This window comes from Sceloporus occidentalis, unplaced genomic scaffold (assembly GCF_023333645.1).
Source record: "Sceloporus occidentalis isolate IW3139 unplaced genomic scaffold, rSceOcc1.0.p SCAF_2, whole genome shotgun sequence".
Classification (NCBI taxonomy): domain Eukaryota; kingdom Metazoa; phylum Chordata; class Lepidosauria; order Squamata; family Phrynosomatidae; genus Sceloporus; species Sceloporus occidentalis.
The window spans coordinates 230,434,226-230,458,381 of NW_028316982.1; positions in this window are offsets into that span (position 1 = coordinate 230,434,226).

Consider the following 24,156-nt stretch of genomic DNA (forward strand, 5'->3'; position numbering starts at 1 on the left):
AGCCTGAAAAGCAGCGGATCGGGGCCTCGGTGGCTGCCGTTCTGGCCACTGAGGCCCCGATACTCCGGGGAAAGGGGCGGGTCCAGACCACCCCAAATGGGCGGTCTATAACCCGCCTCTCTTTTGTTTTTCTTTTATTTTCTTTATTGCTTGTAGTGTTTTCTCTGTCATCCTTGGTTTTTTCTCTATAATTTCGTTTATTGAAAGTGTCTGTCTGTAGTCTTTTTTTATTAAGTCCCTGGCTTCAGACCATAGTTCCTCTGGTTCTTGGTCTATTATGTTTAGTAGTGCAAATCTGTTTCTTATGTTGTCAGTAAATTCTATTGAGATATTTAGATCATTTTTTGGTATAATCACTGGTTTTGTTTTCTTCTTGAGTCTTAGTCTTATTTTTGATAAGAATAGGAGGCACTGCGCTTCAGTGGTCTAGTTCCTTCTTTTTGGGCAGATTCCAGAGGGTGGTGCTTGGGGACAGTTGCTTGGCAAGGAAGGAGCTTAATTGTGATGTCCCACAAGGCGCCATTCTGTCCCCAATGCTTTTCACCATTTACATGAAGCCACTGGGAGACCTCATCCAGAGGCATGGGGCGGGGTGTTATCAGTATGCTGATGACACCCAGATATATTTCTCCGTGTCTCGGTCTTCAGCTTTGACTTCAGATGGCTTCTCGCCTCTCAATGACTGTCTTAAGGCAGTAATGGTATGGATGAGGGAAAACAAATTGAAGCTGAATCCAGACAAAACGTAGGTACTTACAGTATCGGGTCCGAGCCCAGGCATCAGGATACAACCTCCAGTCCTAGAAGGGGTCACACTCTCCTCAAAGGACTGTGTTTGCAGTCTGGGAGTGCTCCTAGATTCGTCGCTTCACATGACAAATCAGGTGAATGTGACGGTCAGGAGTGCCTGTTATCAGCTTCGGTTGATACGCCAGCTGTGCCCTTTCCGGACCTTGAGACTGTAGTACATGCACTGGTAACCTTACACCTTGATTTCTGCAATGCACTCTACATGGGGCTACCCTCATGCTTGGTCCGGAAACTTCAATTAGTTCAGAACATGGCAGCCAGATTGGTCTCCAGTACATCCAGAAGAGACCATATAACACCGATCTTAAGATCACTCCACTGGCTGCCCATTAGTTTCTGGGCCCAGTACAAGGTGTTGGTTATCACCTTTAAAGCCCTAAATGACTTGGGTCCAATCTATCTTTGGGACCTCCTCCTTCCATATAATCCTCCCCACACACTTAGATCCTCAGGGAAAATATTGTTACAACCTTGTAAAACGACTTCCCAGAGGACCTTCTCAGCTATTGCGCCCAGATTGTGGAATGGTCTGCCAGACGAGATCTGTCATATTACCACTCTAAACAGCTTTTAAAAAGGTATAAAGGCATCTCTTCCAGCAGGCCTTTCCTGAATAGTTCTCCGGCTATCAGAAGAAAAATCTAATTGCTAACCTCTGACTTCACCACAGTTATTGTATTGTTTTTAAGTATGTTTTATGTTTTAAATTCTACATTGTTTAATTGTATTTTAAGGGGTGGGTGGGTTGAGGGTTTGGACTGTATATTTTAATCTTGTAAGCCACCCAGATTGCATTTTGTAGAGAGGCAGGATATTTATTATTATTATCATCATCATCATCATCATCATCATTATTATTGAAATGAGTAATTTGTGATCTGTGCAACAGTCGGCACCTGGTCTAGTCTTGGCCACCATATAGAGTTCTGCCATCTTTTACTTCCAATTATATAATCTATTTGATTTTTGTTTTGACCATCTGGTGATGTCCATGTGCATAGCCTTCTTTTTGGTTGTATTAAAAATATGCTTGCAATGAAGAAGTTGTTGGTTTCATAAAAATCTATCAGACGCTCATCTGCTTCATTTTTTGGGCTAATCCAAATCTGTCTAGTTTTTGATTCTTCTTTGCTTTGCATTCTAATTTCCAATGATCAGCTAGACATCCTGTGTTGGTGTGCTGTCAATTTCTTCCTGTACTCCTACATAGAATCTTTCAATTTCTTCTGCCTCTGTGGTTGGTGCATATACTTGAATTATGGTGATATTCATAGGTTTACCATGGAGCCTTACTGAAATGATTCAGTCTGATTTTGCATAGTATTTTCTGACTGCTTTTGCCACATCTTTTCTTAGTATGAAAGCCACCCCATTTCTTCTTGTCTTTTCCTTCCCTGAGTAGAACACTGTGTGGTTGTCTGATTCAAAGTTAGTGGACTCAATTAGTGTTTAACCCTGGTTCCCTTGTTTCTCTGATTGTCTTCTTTGTGTTGCTGCTGGGGTGGTGGTGGTGGTGGAGACTGGACTCAGTTGGTCTTTAGTCCTGGTCTCTTTGCCTCTCTGATGGTCCTCTTTGTGTTACTGCTCAGCTGGGGGGCAGAGACTGGGCTCAGTTGGTCTTTAGCCCCGGTCTCTTTGAATGAGTCCAGTCTCTGAGTATGTGGATGTAACCTTGGCTCCTGCTTTACAAATGTTGATAGATACTTTTCAATTTGATGCAGCCTGAGGATGTGGACAGGATTCTTGAAGAGATGAGAGCCAACAGATATGTACTAGATCCTTGCCTTTCCTGGCTAATTAAACAGGTCATAGGAGGACTTCCTTGGGTAAGGAAAGTAATTAATGCTTCTTTACAACAAGGCAGAGTCCTCCTAGGCTTGAAGGAGGCTGTCATAAAACCTCTTCTGGAAAAACCTTCCCTGGATCCTGATATACTAGATAATTATGTACCAGTCTCCAACCTTCCATTTTTGAGGAATGTACTGGAGTATTTGGTGACTTCTCAATGCCAGGAGTTCCTGGATGAGATGGATTATCTAGATCCTTGTCAGTATAGTTTCAGAACTAACTATGAAACAGAAACAACTTTGATTGTCTTGGAGGATGACCTATGCAGGGAACTGTACAGTGGGACTGTCCCTGTTAGTTCTGCTGGAATCTCATTGGCTTTCAATATCATATACTATGGTGTCTTTCAGAGTCACCTCTCTGGGATGGAATTTGGCGTTACTATTCAACAGTGGCTCTGTTCTTTCTTGGAGGGGTGCTCTCAAAGGGTGGTGCTGTGGAATTTCTGCTCACCTCCTTGGCCATTGGTCTGTGGGGTCCCTAGGAGTTCAGTCTTGTTTCCTGTGCTAAGATCTAAATAAAACTATTAGGAGAGGCTATGTGGAGTTTTGGAGTCAGGTGTCACCAGTATTTATTTATTTATTTTATAGTATTATACCCCACCCTTCAGCCACAAAGGATCTCAGAGTGGCTGATGATATATCACCCCTTCTCACCTGTGCTGTATTGGTGTGTGTGTGCATATTTAAGAATGTATGTTTTTTAATTTAAAAAAAAATAAATTGTTTAATCTTATTTTAACTTCAGTATCTTGTGAATTATCTCTTTTGTAAATTTTTTGTAAGCCACTTTCAGTCCCAAACTGAGAAAACGTTGAGATAGAAATAAATATAATAATAAAGAATAAGTAATAATGACAGTGAGTGGATCAAGTTTTTCACCTACAAAGGAGGTAGCTGGAAGCTGGTTCTCCCATTTCCTCCTCTCTTTCCCAGCCCCTGGGGAATTAGGTGAATTACTTTATGGATCAAGCAATTGTATTAGGGGCCAAGATGAAAGATCCAAACAACAGGATCCATTAGGGGGAATCATTTTGGGATTACTCTAGAGAAGTCAGTTGGAAGAGGAGGGAGAAATCTCAGGTTCCACACATGCAGTCTGCAGTCTGATACCTAGAATTAACAAAGTACTGATAATACTGAGTTAGGTCAATGGTTTGGTGTTTTCTAAGACAGTTGCCTATGTTCCAATATGGGTATAGTCCATGGATGGATAATTTCCGGGGTCCAGGGGATGATTTCAATTGAGAGGTCCACCCACAAAAACTGAAATCAGAAATGGTCAAAAGTTCACTTCTTGTTTCCAAACTACCTCTTTTTTAAAAATCAAAACAAGGCATGGGGGACTATGCCTTGTTTTAAGCGAGAAATTGTGGAATGCCGATGGTTGAGATTCTGGAGGCTGCAAAATCAAGCAGGGGGAGCATTCATCAGAGAGACCATAATTTACTCATTCCTGTAATATGGCATGCATGGGAAGTCTACTATGATCCCACCGCTCCAGCCACATTCCCCCCTCCAACCCCCCTTCAAATACACATATATAATTTGTTGCTAAGAACAGTTATTAGAAAATTAGCTTTAAAGGCAATGGCCTTAATCAGATACAGAATTAGGTTCTAGTCATCCTAAAGGAACTTTGATGTGTTTAACAGCACCATTCTTATAAACAGATTGACTGATTGCTCCAACATAGAAATAATAGTGTATGTGATGAACTGGCCTCATTTGTCAAATACACAATTTCTTGTCAGAAAAAGATTTGTCAATAGCCAAGTGGAGAATGAAATGTAGGTAGTGGTTGATCCCTATGTAGCTCAGAACTTTGGAACAGAGCTGTAGATGAAAGAAATGGTGTGCAACTGTATCAAAGGATTCAAAGGATAAATTAGAAAATATATTTGCATTGACTATTAGTGGAGCATATATACTACTAAATTAAATATTATCTGACTGTTGTGATATATGTGTAAGATGTTTATGGACACAAGTGACAATTTTATACTCACTGGAGACAATCTTCGCTTAGCTTTATATAATCCTTTGTTAGATAATTGCAGCTAGTATAAGAAAAACATTTTTCAATGGCTATCTGTACCCATGAAAGGATCTTTAAACTTAAAAAGATTTGCCTTGCCCAACTCAATCATCCCTCCACTAGTAAGATATAAGAGAAAGAAAACATGTAGACTGTGATCCTTGTTTACATGATTGCAATTTTATAGCTGATGTATTATTGGCTCTGTGACATTTTTTATTGCTAATTTAATGGAATTATTTTGTTTTTGTTGGTTCTTTCCCATACTTTTGTTAACATTATCTGTAGAAAATAGGTGGCAGTTAATAAGGCTACTAATCCCTACTCCACCAATAAAATCCACCACCACCAGCAAACTGAGATCCTACTTTGTGTATGTGCAGTGCAAATCTAGAGTTACGTAGTACTTGTGCTACACACCCCTCTGCTGAGAACCAACGTTGTACAACTGACTGTGTATCTGCTGGTGTGCCTACTTATTGTCCTACTGCACAATGGGGAATGCTCAGCAAGTGTTTCTGCAATCTCAGTAAATGGCATTGATTAATATGCAAGTGCAGCTGCATGGTTGGAATCTCAACTAGAGTATAGAGTATTGGCATTGGTTAAGCTGTTGAATAATAAGTCAACACATAGTTAAATCCAACTGATTCAGTGGCTCTACTGAAGCTGGGACTGACAATGTTAGAAACCTGATGTATTCTACCAGATGTATTCTGACTGTGGATGCTGGGGGATGGGTTGCACTTAGCATAGCATGTGTAGATGGTGATATGTAGTGCTAGGCTGGACCAGGTGTGAGTTATCTAGTGCCCTTGAAAGGCTGGCTTGCAGAGACTTGGAATGCAGTTTCGTTTCTGTGGGACGAGCAGCTCAGGGGATAGGGATGGAGGATGGGAACTATTGCTGGGAAAGAGGGGTCCTGCTGCGCGGGCTTTTGCTGGGGGTGGAGTGCTTTGGCTTAGGGGGACTTATGCATTGCTTTTGCTGGGAGGGGTCAGTCTCAGCTTAGAAGCTGAGTAATGAGGAATGGCTGATCTTGGAACCTTCAATAAAGTTCTGTTGTTTCATTAAACAAGCTGACTGGTTGATTGTCCAGGATTCTGGTCCCACACTCTGACAGCCAATAATGTTTAAGCTTATTTGAAATAATTACACATGTGAGCCTCTTCTTACACAGCCATAAACTGAATATGCCTGTTGGACAAAGGCCAATGAAATACAGCCACAAGTGTAAATAACATACATATGAATGATACCAACAGGGTTCCAGTAAGTGGGGAGGAGGGAAATGGAGGAGTTCTTAGTAACTATATGAAATTCTGGAACTGATAGTTCCACTCAAACACAATATTTTGAAGCAGGTCCACAAATCTAATTAGATAATTCTAAGGTGGGAAGTAAGTCTTAGTCTATCATTTTTTAAAAAAACAAACAAACAAAACAACCCTGAAAATAGTAATTAAAAAGCATTCAGGTTTTATTTTCAGAGTTCAAAAACCGATTTTAGAATAGTGATAAATTGAAACCTGGTATGGAAAAAATGGCTGGCCATAGTAAAAGTACTCCAGGCTATTAGTCCTGAATCATTTGAAAGTCATGGACAGCTTGGATAATCAGGGTTATCTTCTGGAACAAATCAAGCTTATTACCTCCAAGAGGAATGACAGAATGTGAGACAGAGGCACGTTGTGCTACCTGAACAAGAAAGCAAACCATGTCCTCACCACCACCCCCTTCTCCAGCCACTTGTGGCTTTGTCAGTCAGGCCCAGCTATAACTTGAAACAACGTGTCCTGATTCTCTTAACACATACACAGACTGACTAAGAGGTAACAATGGATAGTGCAGGAAAAGGCAGTAAATCAGGAGCACCCAGAAAGCATCCTTGCCTGTGAGAGTCAGCCCAGAGCAACCTATTTTTCAAGACGTCTGATTTGAGGAAATCAACAAGAAGCCAGGTCAACACAGTCAAAATGTTGAAGAAGCCAAGAAGTCTAAGCTACAAATTGCAGGAATCTGATAACAGGAATGCTGGTCAAGAAGCAGACAAGTAGCTTCCAGCACTAGCCTTAGGCAGACTCAGATCTTAAATGGGCTGACACCAGCTGGTTCTGATCAAAGTCTCTCTGTTGTCTCTTGGCAAGCAGCCTGATTGAGCATCATTAGTCTATTCTTCTTCCCGTATGCCTTGTGCAGAGTGGAAGGCTATGCCATCTCTCCAGCTGTGTCTTCTACCCCAAGTCCTTTGTTCTGCTGGTTGAAGCTGCTCTTAAACAAGGAGAGGTGGCTTCTCTGCAGCAGGGAGAGTGGCATGAGGCTGTTTTGGAACTGCAGGCTACTGTTCACCTGGAGGACTTGCCTAAATCCCTTCTTCAGTCTCCTCTTTGGACTCCTTCTGTACTGTAGGTGCAGATCCTGGCACATGACAGCATGTCCATACCTGATGTACTTAACCAAACACTATACAGTTGCCTCTTGAAGTTGTGGTGGATCCATTCTGGACCCTCCCCCCTGCAAATTCAAAATCTCATGCATATTCAAGCCCCATAGGGTTGAATAGGGCATGTGTTTGTGGGGTGTGCACCATAGGGGCATCCCTCATTCAAGTTAATAGCGGTCACCCCTCCGCAGATTTCCAAGTCCACACATTTCAAGTCTGCAGACATGGAGTGACGACTGTACTATGTTAGTACATGAAAACATGGAACCTTTCCAAGAACCTAGAATCTAGAATAATTTGAAAGTTATGTACAATGTGGATCACCCTCACCCCAAAAAACCTAGTGGGGAAGAATGGCTAATCATAGTAAATTCTCCCCAGACCACTAGACTTGAATGATATGTTATGTACTGCTTGGAAATCATGGTTTTCAGCAAACCAAGGTCATTAACCCCAAGGTGAATGACCAGAATGTGCAGTGGAATCCCCTTGTGTTTCCCCAACAACATTGCAGACCCCTCTTCCTTAGCCACTACCCTATGGCTTGGCCAGTAAGGCTCAGCTCCAACACAAAATAGCATATCCACACCTTTCACACTGCCCAATAAACCATACTATGTCCGCAAAACAAAACTTAGAACCTCACCAAGCAGAACTTAAAATCTGAAACACAACATACAGTAAGTGAACAAACAACTTTAACACTTGTAATATGCCTTTTATAAGCAGAAGACATCTATCACTCCAGCTTCTGAATGATGCCCATGCCCACACACATTGTGGATAATAATAATAATAATAATAATAATAATAATAATAATAATAATTTGTTTTATTTATGTACCGCTATTCCAAAGATCATAGCGGTGAACAGCAAGTAAGCTAATTAGCAAGTAAGCTAATTTGCCCCCAACAGTCTGGGTACTCATTTTAGCGACCTTGGAAGGATGCAAGCCTGAGTCGAGCTTGGGCCCTTTTGCTGGTCTTGAACTCGCAACTTTGTGGTTTTGAGTGAATGGCTGCAGTACAGGCATTTAACCACTGCGCCACCAGGGCTCCAATGGATGCTATTGAAGCAGCTCCGATTCAAAAAGAATAAATCCCAAAAGGAACCCCAGCTAGGTTAAAAATTGCAAAGTATTTTAGCAGTAACTACCCAAAGTTGATATCTGGCAAGAGGGTAATTATCTTCATGGCAGAATAAATGAACAGCCTGAGAACCCCTAACCTTCATGCAATGCATAATCCCCTATCATAGCAGGGGCCCAGTCAAAGACTTGTGCCAGTTGTCCAGTGGCTTGTCTTAGAGGAATGAATACACCATGGGCTGGAGTAGTTCAACATCCCTTAACTCAGGCTCCTTACCGGAGGTGTTCTCTATGGATACCTCCATTTATGGACTACTGTGCAAATTTCTAAAAAAAGATTTAGGTAAGCAGCATGAAACAGCACAATTTAACAATGCGAGGAGCAAATACTGTCCCAAAGGCCACCCAAGTTTCTCAATACAGCCAGAAAGAGGGGTTCATACCTATAAACTACCTTTTTATTTTCCCTGGACTACTCCTCCATTATTTTATGAACCCTAAAATCACCTGTGTTACCTGACAATCCCAGAGTCTTAGCATAAAAGGTCAGAGCTGATAACCTGCTTCTAATGGACTGTGGTGACATCTTTTCATTGAGGTGGACACAGAACTGTAAAATGTGCACCACAGTCAGCCAACCCAAAGATGCTGCTGCTGCTGCTTGAACCTAAGGTAACTGGAGCAAGTGAAAGTCTAATGTTCCACACTACCTCAGCTCCCCAAGCTTCCAGAAATTTGAGTAGGTTTATTTTAACCAAGGGTCTTCCTGGGCCAACTCTTAAAATGAGAACCAGTTGAACAAGAAAGAAACCTACCACTCTTCCCTCATGAATCTCCATGTCAATCTGCTATATCTGCTATCTAACTACACATTTCAGAAGCTTTACTGACTTCATATCACAATAAACAACAACAAAAAGTGGGACGGGTGAAGTGAGAAATATGAAAAGGAATACTAAAACCCTTTGAAATCTCAGTGCCTTTTTTAGGGTCCATACAATTCCTAACCAGGACAGTAGTCCTAATCGAATAAACACATTAATATATATTTAATAGGACAATCAGAGTTCAAAGAGAGCCTATGATGCCTACACAGGTGTAACAAGGACCAATGAGGTCTACTGAGGTATAATCAGCCCTGCAAAGCACTAACTGAGGTCTAAACTTGTCCTTACAGGCCTGTAAGGGTCTAATCTGCCCTCTCAGGAAAATGGAGGCCTACAAAGCCTTATGCTGGGCTAAGAATTAAAAGGTCTGATCAGGGTCTATCCACAGCCAAGAGAGGCTTAAATGGCCTCTACAAGGCTTGCAGAGGCTTTACTGTGGCCTGCCTGGAAAGTTTGTTGTTGTTAGCCACCCTCAAATCAATCTTAATTTATGGCAACCCTGTAGATGAGACATCTCCAAGACTCCCCGCCCTCCATTATTAGGCCAACAAGACCAAATCTGAGGGGAGGGTTGGGGTGGGGTGGGGTGGAAACCTGCAGAAACCACAAGGTCTCCAGAGGCCAACTAGAAACTGTGACTTGTGGAGGCCAACTCAGGACTGGTTGAGGCCTAATGGAGACCCACCAGGTCTGTGGAGGCCCAATCCAAGCCTATAAGGACCTATGCGGCCCATAATGGGTAATATGAGGCCAGAAGAAGCCTAATTAGCCAACAAGGCCTGTGGAGGCTTAATGGGGGCCTACAACACATATGGAAGTCTAATTCGGGCCTACAAAGCCCATGGGGGCCTAACTGAGCCTATAGGGTATGTGAGGACTGCTTGGTGCTGAAGAGGCCTATGGGCGCACTCACACAAACCTGCCCAATCAAGGCCTGAGGCAATGCCCAACTGCCATCAATGGGGCTTGTGGGACCCAAAGAAAATGTTCCACCTACCCCTGCCCAGATCACCACTAACTCCAGCCTATCCCAAGGTCATGGGTAGGCCCATGCTGTGATTATCCCAGGGTTCACTCTCTGATGCTCGTATGTCGATTGATGGATCCTGTGGCTCTGCCTCCTCAATGACATGGCACTGTTTCCTCCTCCTTGGGCCCAGCAAAATCAGTTCCTCCCTGTAGCAGTATGTACCACAGTTTTGGAACTAGCTTGTAAGTGTACAAAGATGCAATTATTGCAAAGTCATATTGCATCTCTGTGTGTGTGTGTGTGTGTTTCTTTTATTTAGCTCCCTGATAAAGTCTGATGATTTCGAGCTCTGAGGCTTTTAAGTTAATAGCAGCTCCTATTTAGCATCATTCAAAATCCCTTTCCAAATGGGATCTGAAGGAGAACATCAGCAACTTTAATATTATCTGGATGATTTCTTTTTAGACTGGCTTCAGTAACATTAATAAATGCAAGAAATTGCTTCATGCTTTTTAAACACTTAGGAAGAGGAGAGCAAAATGGAGGGATAACCACTGACTGGAGGGGAAATAAGAGATGATCTACTCCATCTATTAACAAACTTGAATGGAGAACAGAATACTAAGACGAGAATGCTAGTTAACAAGGAGATCAGGAAAAGAACTGGCTGGGAGGATATCAATTCAAGCATAAAGATAAAGCAAGCATCCCTCAAAGTACTACTCAGCATAGGGCAGCTGTGTTTTAAGCCAGCTTTTGCACCTACTCCTTTCTGTCCTATGTTACTACAGAGCAGAGAGACTACAGCTGCTACATAAAAGCCAAACTGCTGCTTGTACAAATCAGAGGGAAATAGCTCAGGCAGGATTGCTTTCCATTGTCTGGCCCCAGTGGAGTTCATTTAATTGCATATTGGGGCTGACAGTGTTAATGCACAGAGAACTGAAGGGAAGTGATAGAAGCCCATCCATGGCTGGCAGCCCAGTTCAATCAGAGAAGGAGAACTGTTTGCTTGCTCTTTGGCAATGGTTATGGGCTGGAATGAGACACTAACTCTCTGTCTCTCATGCCCAGCCACCCACCAATCTTCTACAGGGGGGAAGGGACTTTTATGTCTGATGATTTTAGGGAATGGAAAGAAAAGAAAAGGAGTCTCAGGCAAAATAACAGTGGGGCATAGATATGAAAGAGCTTTAGCCTACTGCTCAGGACTGAAAAAGTTCACAGTGGTGGTGCACTGTGGGAATTTCTCCACAATGCAGCCACTATGGTGTACTGTCAGCCCCCCATAGCTATAGATTCTTTATCCAAGGATACAACAATCCACATCTTGAAAATATTTAAATATTTCATATATATATATATATATATATATATATATATATTCCAAAAAGCAAGCATTGATTTTGCTATTTTATATAAGGGAAACTATTTTACTGCACCATGGTATATAATGGGATTTTTGGGCGGGTTACAGACCGCCATGAAAGTACGCGCAGAGCGCGTACTAAGGTTAGGAAGGGGCGGTGCTTCCGCACCCCCCCAACCCTAGTATGCGCTCCGCGGACGTTCCACATGGCCTCCGCCATGATGGCGTGACGAACGCGCCGCCTCCAAACGAGGTGGCATGGACGTGATGCCATCGCTCCGCGCAAGGGCACTTAATGCGCCCTTTGCGCGGAGCAGGAAGGAGCTCCGTTTCGGAGCTCCTTCCTGGTTTGCATCGCTGGGTGCAGCCTTCAGATGGCTGCACCCAGCAACGCAAGGGAGAAAGGGGCCAAGCGGCCCCTTTCTCCTGCTCCCCGCTGCCACGGGGTGTCCTTGGGGCTTGAAGCCCCAAGGACACCCCTTTTCAGGCTGTGGGGAAGCGGCCTTTTGCCGCTTCCCCGCAGCCTGCAAAGCGGTGGATTGGGGCCTCGGAGGCTGCTGGTCTGGCAGCTGAGGCCCCGATACACCGGGGAAAGGCACGCCTACAGGCCGCCCCAAAGGGGAATCCATTGGGGTTCCTGGAACCAAACCCTAGCGAATACCAAGGGTGTGCTGTAGTGGTTTGAATATTAAAATAGGACTTCAGAAAACCAGGGTTTGAATCTCTGATCAGCCACAGAATCCCACTTGGTGACTTTACAAAAATCACCTTCTCAGCCTAAGAGGCAGGCAAGGACAAACCTCTGAATAAATCTTGCCAAGAAAACCATATGAGAGACTTTCCATAAGATGACTTGAAGTCACATAACAGCAACAATTCCATAATGATTCAGAAGAAAAATGAGGCATGGTATGCATACAGCCTTTTACACTACATCTTCCAGAATCCCCCTGATGTATAGGAGATTCTGGATGTTGTTGTTAAAAATATAAAATTTTATTATATAACATTCACCCAGATTTTCTGAAGCATTTTGCTGAATATCTCACTGAGTTTGCTAACTGACTTTCCAGAACTATTGTGCATAAGATCTCCTTGCCAGTGTCCTTTTTCAAGGTCTCATCAATCAGTGGGAAATACTTACACATGTGTGTGCTGATGGGAATCCTTGCATGATTGTGCTACAGAAGGAACTCTGATGAGTTTCCTGAAAAGACTGTCAAGAAAGGGAGGAGAGGGAGGGAGGAATAATGTAGCTACAGTTAAGAATATCTACAGTAAGTCCCATTGATTTAATGGAAGAGTTGAGCACTTCAAACTTATCATCACTTAACTTTCAGATTTAAGCTTTAAAAAAATGGGAGGTTTAAGCAGTGGATAATGCACCAAAAAGTCTTAGTAATGGCTGAAAGCAATTTATGGCTACATAGATATTCTACTAGGGAGATGATATTTAAAATTATTATTATTACTATAATTATTATTATCATTATTTATAAGCACTGTAGGTTTACACAGTGCTGTACGTAAAATAGAATAAAATAAAATAAAGTGGAACTGCCAGCAGCATACATTCTAGGAAATAGGATATAATACAAAATTGAAACACAATATCATTCAACAAAATATACAAACAATAGATTAAAATAAACATCAAATAACAATCAAGTAAGGTCTGGGAATGCTTCCCTGAACAGAATAGTCTTTATCTCAGTTTTAATGCTGAGTAAAGAGGAGATGAACCATGCTTGAGAGGGAAGGAGGTTCCAGGAGTAAGGAGCAGCCAAAGAAAAAGGGCAGATCCAAGCTGGAGAAGTAGAAAACCTCAGATGGGACAACAGTCCTTGGTTGCCAGAATGGAGGCCACTAATGGGAAGGTACAGGGAAAGAAGATCTGATAAGTAAGGAGAAGCCAGCCCATGCAGGGCTTTAAAAGTAATTAACAGGAGTTTATAACGAATACAGAGGGGGAGGGGAAGGGGGAGCCAGTGGAGGGATGACAACAAAGGAGAAATATGATTGTAATGGTGAGCCAACATAATGGTATGTGCAACTGAATGCTGGACAGAAATCAAAGAACAAAGATGAAAAAGAGGAAGCCCCACCAGAAGAAGGTTACAGAAATCCAGACGTGAGACTACTAAAGCATGGACTAGAATCCTGGTGGTGGAAACCAAAACAAATGGTCAAATTTTAGCAATGTTATAAAGAAAAAATCTATATGTCTTGAATCTTGGGGATATATGAAAGGGAGGAATCAAAAATGAAACCAAAACTGTGGGCTTCCTGGACAGGGTGAATAGAGATGTCATCGACAAGAACCGAAAAGGAGTATTGAACAGTAGGCTTTGGAGGAAAAATAAGAAGCTATTCTTGGACATATTGAGCTTTAAGTGCTGGTGCTGCATTCACATAGAAATGGCATCGAGACAAGAGATACTTGCTGTTCAAGACCCAAAGAAAGATCAGGGGAGGAAAGATACAACTGGGTGTCATCAACATACAGATGATAAGCAAAGCCAAAGGAACTAAAGAGCTTACCTAAAGACAGTGTGTATAGAGAAAACAATGGGGGACCCAAAACAGAGCCCTGTGGAACTCCAACAGAGAGAAGAATGGAAAACAAAACATGACCATCAGTGACCACTGCAAAAGATCTGTCAGACAGATAGGATTCAAACCACTTAAGAATAGAATCCAAAAACCCAAGGCCAGAGAGTATAAGTGGTCAGTGGTGTCAAGAGCCATTGACATCGAGCTATTTTTAGCACCCCAATATTAGACAAAATATTTTAACCCATTGGTGTGTTGTCATAGAAGCACAGAACATGGAAGGACCCTATGTGCCATCAGGTCCATCCCCTGCTCAGTGCAGGAGCAGGTCCAGGGGAGGGCAACCAATATGGTGAAAGGTTTGGAAACCATGCCCTATGAGGGATTAATGAGCTGGATATGTTTAGCCTAGAGAAGAGTGGGTTAAGCAATGACATGATAGCACTGTAGGATGTCATATTGAGGATGTAGCAACCTTTTTTTCTGGTGCTCGTGGGACTAAGTCATAGAGCAATGGTTTCAAGTTACAGGAAAAAAGATTCCACTTAAATATGAGAAAGAACTTCCTGATAGTAAGAGCTGTTCAACAGTGGAATATGATGCCTTGAAGGATGGTGGAGTCATATTCTTTGGAGGTTTTTAAACAGCGGCTGGATGGCCCTTTGTTGGGAGTACAATGTGCCCGCTCCATACGCGGGTGCACCATACGTGGCTTCCACTTTATGCGGAAGCCGCGCTGCTATTCCTTGAATGGTGCACATGCTCATGATCTTACGTGGTATTTGCCTTACGCGGGGGTGGGGGTCCGGAAGGAATCCACACATAAGCCAAGGCTCCACTATATTTTGATTGTGTATTTCTGCCTGGCAAAGCATTGGACTGAATGGCCCCTGGAGTATCTTCCAAGTCTATGATTCTATGATTTCTAGTTAGAGCATTATCTTTTTGAAGACATCCAGAGAACGAGACCCTACCACTTCTCTAGGCATTTGTTTCCATTATGAAATTGACCTGTCAAAACATTCCTTCTAATATTCTCTTGAAATTTACTCTCGTTTAACTTAAACCCATTAGATCTAGTTATACCCTTTGAGGCAGCAGAAAACAAGAAAACACCTCTATTGATCTTGTGGCCTCTGGGACATTAGATAGTCAAGTTCTATATAACAGAAAGGAGGCCCTATGAGGAGGAAAAAAACAAGAAAATGCTATCCTGGTCTCAATGCACATTGCCTATAGTAGAATCACATCCATCCACTTCTTTGATATTATTAGAATCTTGTCTGAAAGTTGGTGGCTCATCTTCTGGTCAGTGGGTGGTGATTGTGTTCTGAGGTGAAGGTCTGAAACACCTTTGTATTTATCCAGAACTCTATATGAAGGGCAACTCCTCTTAATTCATAACCTGAGTTATGAACTTGAGTTATGATAAAGGCAATGGTGGCTTGCAGCTCTGCTGACAGTGGAGAGGTGAATCTGCTCTGGGTTTAATCCAAAATTTGAAGGAACTATCTCAGGTTATAAACACTTTTTGGGACTGGAGTTCAGTACCTCAAATAGCTTGTTTGAAGCCTGGACCAGAGCAGATTCTTTGCTACTAACATTGATATCACTACTTGGCACTGAATATCTTCAGCTTTATTCAGTTGAAAGCAACTAATGAAGGAGATCATTAATTAAATTAAGAAAAGGAGAAAAAAAGGTTGAAGGTCAAGTGAGAACAAAAATGTTAGGATGACATTAAAATACAATTAGAACATCTAGGCTCTCCAGATTGCAATGGGATGACTACAGAGAGTCAGGCTACACACAGAAGATCTTCAGGGTTGAACGTAACATAACACAAAGTCTTAAACCTGATTAGTTGCTAACGAAACAAGAAAAATAAGACATTTAGAATGACAAAACTGGCAAAATATATTATATAGAAAATGTCCAGTTGTAGCAGAAAGGGCACCATAGAAAACTCAGGAAAATTGCATGCTATAGGGACAAATTGGCACATCCACAGTTTTTCTGGAGTAGAAACGGAGTGACTATGGTAACTGTTGGGATAAAAGCTTATTTTAAAATATCACCAAAACTTCAGTGAAGCTTTCCCAAGACTACCTTTAAGGCACAGAATGGAAAGCTTATGAATCAGATATTCACACAGAAATAACACTTTGTTGTAGAGAAACAGTGGAACAGATCTATCTCACATAATATACTGTGAATAAAACTTCAGTGTGTTAAAAATTACAACAGTTTCTGCTTAGAATTTTTTAAATCAAAACAACATCTTGCACAGCCATCTGATTATGTTTTCAATCCCAGTTTGTATTTATACACAGGCTTATACTATATTTTATTATTATTAAGGATCAGTTTCTTGAGACATGATGAGCTACTGTTTATAGTGGCTTCCAAATAAATATGACTAGCAGAGGCATGGGGTGAGAGAGAGAGATTAATCACTAACAACATATTTCTGGAACAGATTGGAATGAAAAATTCATCCAAGCCTTAAAATCTCCTCTCTAATCCCAGTCTTCTGGAACTGCATTTGCTGAACGTAGTTTGTTGAATGAATTTGCTGAATATCATGATGGCCATGTATCCTACTTATGAAGAACTGTCCACTATTAGAAAGGTGATCTGTTTATATTCTGCTATTTGAAGGACCCCTTCCCTTAGTTGAAGAACTGAATCCACTTATGTAAAGATAAGAAAAGAACAGTGGTGATGATGATGGGTTGGAATACCTCAGACAAAAAGTAGAAATGGTGTCTTAGCCACCACCCCACCTCACGCCCAATTCCTCCTGCCTCCCAGAAAGCTGCTCATTTGTTTGTTTGTTTGTTTGTTTTTAAAAGCATAATGGTTGTTGTTTGGCATTGGTGTCCCATCCCATTAACATAGAGAAAGAGACACATTCCTCTCTACCCCAAAATCCTCCCTGTCATGGAAGGAGACAGGGGAGATTTATATTGTATTTTACTCTTTTTTTATTATTCAGTAAGCCACCATGAGTCTTGCTTTGGAGGAAAAAGTGGGATATAAATAAAAGGGTGGATTGATGGAGTGAGTGAGTGAGTGAGTGAGTGAGTGAGTGAGTGAGTGAGAAGGGGAATATGACAGCAGCAGTCATTCAGCTGCAGCATCCAAAACCACTACTGCTGTCCTTACTATGTTCTTCATTCTCCTCATTTTCTCCTTCCATGGCAGGAGCTGTGGACAGGAGACAGGTAGCATTTGGTGGCTTTCATTGGCTAGGAGCACAGGAGCCTGGTCTTCTCCAGTCTTGCCTGTCTTTTCCAGAGAAAACAAAGGTCTTGGAGTTGACTATCAACACTTAGCACCCGAACAGGGACAGAAGTCATCTGGTTGTTGTTATTTTTTTCCCCCACAACAAAATTGTTGTTATTAACTTTATTTGCATCCTGCCTTTTTTCTCAGGATTGGGATTCAAAGTAGCTTACACATTTAAAAACTACAGCTAAAAACATACAAAAAGTTGGCAATAAAATCAAAATTAAAAACTTTAAAAAAATCATATTAAAAACATGTACTTTAAAAATTTTTTAGAAGTTATACAATATTTTACAACAATATAGCACCTACAGCTATAGTTATAATACACTTACAAATTATTGGCCAGAATCCTGCTGGGCAGATACAAATGCTTAACCAATAGTTAAGCACCCGTGATGCTTTCATATTCATCATCTCTATTTAGCTCTATGTTTAGGGACTATGTAGAGCCCATGAAAGCCCCCCTTCCCAACCTTCACTTACTGGGAGAAGGTGCTATGATTGATGAAGCATTTTTCTCCTGTTGATTGGAAAGCAATTGGCTGATGCACCCCCTCACACAAGTGATCTCTGTCATGAGTGGGCACTGCTTCTCCTTGTTGCACCAAAGATCACTCACAGGAGGGTGTGGGACTGTCAATTAGATGCTTCCCAATTGACAGAGGAACAGACTCCCATGGATTGCAGTGGCTGCTTCCTGGTAAGTGCATATTGGTGAGATCAGGAGGGGATTTGCTGTGTATCACTGTAACTATGGTATTGATGCTTATATAAATCCCTAACAGGATTCTGACCATTGTTTCTAAATCTATGTTCCTACATATAAATTAGCACATGCAGATTTTGTACTAATCTTCCCCTCTTGTCCCTTTTGTTCCAGATAAATTTCTTCCTTCTCTGGCAATACATAAGCAGACATCTTTCTAAAGATTTGTCTTGAGCTGCCGTGGAAAGATCTCACTTATCTTTACTGCCTTAGTGTTCAGTATTTAATATGCTTGCCTTTTTTACCTTGTGCAGCACAGGGCATTTGAACAGATATCAAACATCTCAGGCCAACCTGCACACAGTACACAATGTGGATGAGAGAACTGTCCATAGAGCGTTTGTATTATTGCATCTCCAGCTGCTTTTTCTTCAAATAGTGCCTTGTTAAGCAAGACATTTAAAAAGCACTCTTTGTAGCTGTTAGCAGGGGAACCCCACTGGGTTTTTATTTTGTATGTCTCTCTGTTTGTACACTGCCAGCAATATTAGGAATAAGAGCCACACGACCAAGAGAGCAAGAGAAAGTTGAGTGACATTATGCTCCTGGTGCACTGTTTAAGAAAGAGGCTCCCACAGTGATGTATTGAATTTCGATTAGGCATTCTGAAGAAAAGTAAAATTGGCAAGCTGAGATGGCTTAACCCCTGTAACTCCAACATTTCATGTTAGGTCAAGAGACACTTGTTCTCTTTTCCTTTTGTGGGATCGGGGAAAAAAGAGAACAGAAAAGCAAAAGCAAATCAGAAGCAACTGTGCTGGGAATTTCCAATATAATTTCATGAAGGCCTAGCCTTCTTCACAGAACTGAATATAAGTGTTCTTTGTATGTTTCCTTATTCAAAAATTTCCATGTCAAAAAATCTTCAAAGGATGGAATTACTTCTGCAATGATTTTTTTGTACCAACCAGATAGGAACATTGGGTCTTATCTGTGAGATGTTCGTTTTCAGCGATGTAGGTGGAAATATCCTATAACGTGGGTTGATTCCATCTCTTGCTCCGAAATAGGCAGGAAAAACAGACTTGAAGGAGTCACCACCAGAGGGAGCAACCCCCACCATCCCTCAGTCAGTATTACAGCCGAGGATAGAAAACAAACTCAGAGAGCATTTAATGTAAATCTAAGTATAATCAATGGAAACTATCATAAAGTCAAACTAAAAATAACTAACAACCACCCTTGCAAAGCCAAGGGAAACAGCCTCCTCAGTTCTGGGTGGGGAGGATATTTCCACCTACATCGCTGAAAACGAACATCTCACAGGTAAGACCCAATGTTCCTTTTTCCAGCGATGGAGGTGGAAACATCCTATAACGTGGGACTTACCAAAGCTCCCCAAACCAATGGGTGGTTGAACTGAGGCATATCACTTATGTGAGGACCACCAGATGTGTCTTCCAAAGGAAGTCTCTTTTTGATTCAAGGCAACTCAACAGAGGTGGCATGAAAATGTGGAAGAGGAAGGCCATGACATGTCCTACATTTATCTTAGATGGATGTGATTGTTGGTAGTGCAGAGGAAGTAGTTGCACTGTAAATGGAGTGATCAACAACTTATCACAACAGAGATATCTCAGTCTTCTTGTAGCATGTTAAAATGCATCCAAGACAAGCCACAATTTGTGACAAAAAGATGTTGAAATCATTTCTTGAATCAAGTTATTAGAAATTTTGATTTTGTCATCAGTGACCTGGATTGGGTCAGTCATTTGGTGTATATGAACCCTTAATGTAAACTTGTCAATTTGAATCAGAATTGAGCTGTTAGTAGTTGTGGTTGAAAACAAACACTATTGGTTTTAATTGAAGCCAATTTATATTGTGGAGTAGAAATTGTTGGTCGTATTCATTTTGCTTATTGGGAGTAACAAAATGATTAGCATCGCCCTAAGCTGACATCCACCATTATTTGGAACTCCATCAGGGGCCAAATCAGACAATCCTTTTCAATTGGCAGCAACAGTCACTGTTCAAAGGGATTTGAACTTATTTGGTATATGTCAGAACAAGTGATTTATCTGTGCCATTTATTGTTGAAATAGCTAGAGGAACCACTCTAGGCTCCTCGTATTCATGACAAACTATTAATTGAAGCAGATCAGGCACTGTAGGTGCACCAGTAATACTAGCTCAGATAACTGAGAACAACTTACCTGCTTGAAGGTGTTCTTCATGGATCTTACCCTTTGTTTGGTAAGGTAGACTCTGGTCAGCAATGTATCTACAACCACTCCAAAGTGTTGTAGCTTCTGAAATGGAACTAGGTTGTGCTTTTCATGAGTTAGCATAAAACCTTTTCTGGATAGGAAGGAAAGCACAACTCGACATCTATTACATCTTAAGGAAGAGAAACAGATCTGATCAGGACATTGTGAAGTTATGGGTATACCTGAAGATCTCACTGTTTTAATGTATCCCTGTCAGTGTAGTGAGTGTCACTGAATAAAAGAACAAACTGAATGGTAGAGCCTTGTATGGAAAAAGCTTTTCCTGGTAAGCAGTGTGTAGATAATTGTGATGAGGTAGGTGGATTGGGATGCAGAAACGACTACAACTAAGAACAGGGACACACAAAATCATGGAGCTGAAGTGCCTCCAGGGTTTTCTGGAGAATCTTCAGTCTGACCCTGTTTTTGTTTGTTTGTTTGTTTGTTTGCTTGTTTTTAATAAACAAATTGATCTATTTTAGCTCTAGCACCACACTCTAAATTTTGTTTTTGTTTGTTTTAAATGTAGAATTAAAAAAGATTGGAACAAGCCTCTTTGTTTTTATAGTTTTTTAATTGTCCCAATATTGATCAGACGTCTTGTGGCTTTTGGTATCAGCCAATGAATCTTTGCTTTCCTGTATCTTGAGGAAGCAATGAAATAGTGATGAGAATGGTATTTGTATATGTGAGCAAATTTTTAGAGTTGGGAGGACCCATAGGTCTGGCTGAATTTGTTATGAAAGATGAAAGAAAGACTGCAGTCTTCCTCTTATCCTTTAGCACCAGTCAGCCAGGACTGAGGCTATTTGTGTCATTGTTTGACAAGAATTGTCACTGAACATTGTTGTTGTAGGTTCAGGTGAAGCAGTTCCTGGAACTGATGGTAAGGCTGGTAACTAAGCTCAGACCACTGTCTGCCAAACCTATTGTCTCTTGTAAAATAAGTATCTATGGGGGGAAAAGGAGGATTGTCCCTGATGAAGGGACCTCATTTTTTATTTTTATGTGAAAAAGCAAATGATTTTCCCTTATCATTACTTTTTTTTATCAATATTGGATCCAGTGATTGTTGAAAGAGTATATCACCAATCAAATTATCAAATTTTGTTTAGAACAGGCATCCACATGCCCGCGGTTTTGTTTATTTGTTTGATTTTATTTAAAATCTGCCTCTTGACCAATATAGAGGCTGCCTGTGGCCTTTTGTCAAATTGTATTACATCTGGCCTGGCATCAGCTGAGAAGCAGCCATTTTGAGTATTTTGTAGGTTGTCTTGATATAATTTTATGTTTACCTGATTATGAGGGATCTCATAAAATCTTTAGCCCACATAAGGTCGGCCCTTGAGAAAATGATATAGTTGAAGGAGCCCTAATTGTCAAGGAGGATGCTGTTTATGACCGTTTATCTGTCATTTTATCAGTGTATGTATATATACATGTATACTGTATATGTATGTGTGTGAAAGAGAGAGGGAATGTGTGTCTCGTCAAGCTTGAGTATAAATGGGAGAAAACCCAGGGCTTATAATGAGTCATACATTGGTTAGAATTGAAGTTTTGCCATTACATGTCAAGGTAAATGATAAAGCTTTTTAACAGACACAGAATTTAGGTGTCATGTGGCAGGTTTATCTCACTCTTACCTGATAGCTTTGAGAAGACAGCTCTGAAGAGTGACTCTAGGATTGAAGGCCCTGGTGTAAGAAAAGTCACCTTTGCCTTGTGGCAAACCAAGACCGTTTTTTGTAGACTAATTGGAGTGGAGGGGTGGGCTCAAAAATGTTATTTAAAAATCTTAACCATTGTGTAGTAACACTGCAAATGCTCAGTCAGAAGATGGAGTCCCTGCATCAGAGCAATCTTGATCTCTAAAGGTGCTCCATTATCATATTTAGACAATACAGGAAAGTCAGGGCCCAGTTTTCATTCTTCATTTGAGGAATGTATTATAGGATATAACCTTTTTTAAAAAAAAATAAAAGATGGTAAGGTCTTTTTGTTATCCTTAGACTCAGCCAAGAGACTTTATTTTAAACAATTTGTCCCCAGTAAGAGGTGGAAATGTCAGATTTTGTTTGTAATGGACATCTGTGTGTCAATTTCTTTGATCAAATCTGTTGTTGTAGTGGGACTAAACCAGTTGTGGTCTTGGATCGTATGAAATAACATTTAGGCTAGTGTCTCCTGAAATAGCCACTATCTTAAACCATTTCTTAATGTTCTGGCAGAACTTTATTTTGACCTCAAGTGTTTTTTGTTTGTTTGTTTGTTTGTTTTGAACAAGCGCTGTAGGCCACACATAGCTCTAGAAAAAAATGAAAACAGGAGAAACAACTTTCATTGAGCATAAACTATGGCAATCACAAGTGGGATCTGCTGATTCCCATAACAAATTGAGGTGAGCTGTAACTATACACACACACAGAGCTAAATGCAGTCGCCCCGTTAGCAGGGCAGACTGCTTTGCCGCTGTAGAGCGGCAAAACTACAAGCCCCAGAGTGCTCTGGGGCTTCCCCGGCTCCCGATTGGCTTAGAGGGCAGGAAGGGGCGGCCCTTCCGGCCCGGGGATGCTCTGGGAGCCGGGCTTGCTGGTGCGGGGCTTCCGGTCCTCCAAGGCTGCCCATTGGTGGGCTCGGCCTTGGGGGCGGGGCCCCGCAATTTGACGTAGAGGGGAGGGGCCGAGCAGTATATATTGCTGCTCGGAGGCCTCTCTCCCTCAGTCGGCGCTTGGCTTCGAGCGGTTCGGAGCCAAGCTTGGAGGGGAGATAGCCTTGAGCTTCTCCCGCCCGCCCACCGCTGTTTCAGGTGGTTTTTTATCACAACTGTTCGGCCGCATAGGCCAGGATCTGAACGTTGGTGGTACCAGGGCTATGGAGTTCTGGTTTGGGAGTCACAAGGTACCCGGGGGCGATGAGCGAAGGCGTCTGGCCATTGCGGGGGCCAGAACGCAGGTGCGCCTCCCGGTGACTAGGGGCTTTGTGAATTGGGGAACGCAAGGCATGGTTTGCGCTCAAGCGGTGTTCCTTAGCCCCTAGGTCATCCCAAGCACCGGGTAGGGACTTGGCTTTGGATAATCAAACAACAACGGGTTGTTTGATTGCACAGATCCTGACCTTATGCTTTGTGCCAACCCTACCAATGGTTTAATAAAGTTGTGGCCTTTCTCCCATGTCGGTGTTCTGTGGTTATTTTGACAAGCACATACAAGGCAATTGGATTTGGTCTCACAAAAACAATCTATGGAGGCCTTATGACCTTCATAAAATCTGTATGAAATCGAGTATTTGGTCTTGAAGGCCCAGATTTGGAGGGGGGAGGAAAATCCTTCCCTTGAGGAAGATCAGGATCCTCCAGCTTTAATTGCACCGAGGTGTCATTAAATTGCAATATATTAATTGTCTTATACAATAATACCATAAAAACAAATATAGCAATAATAAAAGATCATCAGACCCAAAAAGTCTAAGAGATTTCAGGGGCTTTCAGGAGCTACTGAAGGGCCCTCATTTTTATTTGTATTTCATATATATATATATATTAGATCAGATTCCTCTTCTGAGGAATGAACTCCAGTTAATATTTTGTTTTAAGAGAGGCAGACTGGAGCAGAAGCAGCAGGCCTTTCTTCTTTTGACTTGGTGTCTTTAATCAAAATGGCTGCCACACCTTAAGTTGCAGCTTTGCCTCTTGTTTTATAAAGGGGAGAACAATAAATAAATTGTTTAAGCAAATTTCTCCAAAGGAGTGACTGAAACAACCAACTAGGGGATGATGCACCTAGCAAATCTTTTTGTTAACCCTCTCTGATCCCTTCAGTCCAAGTGGATCATGGAGGAAGGAGAGGAGGAGGAGGAGGAGGAGGTGGTGGCAGTTG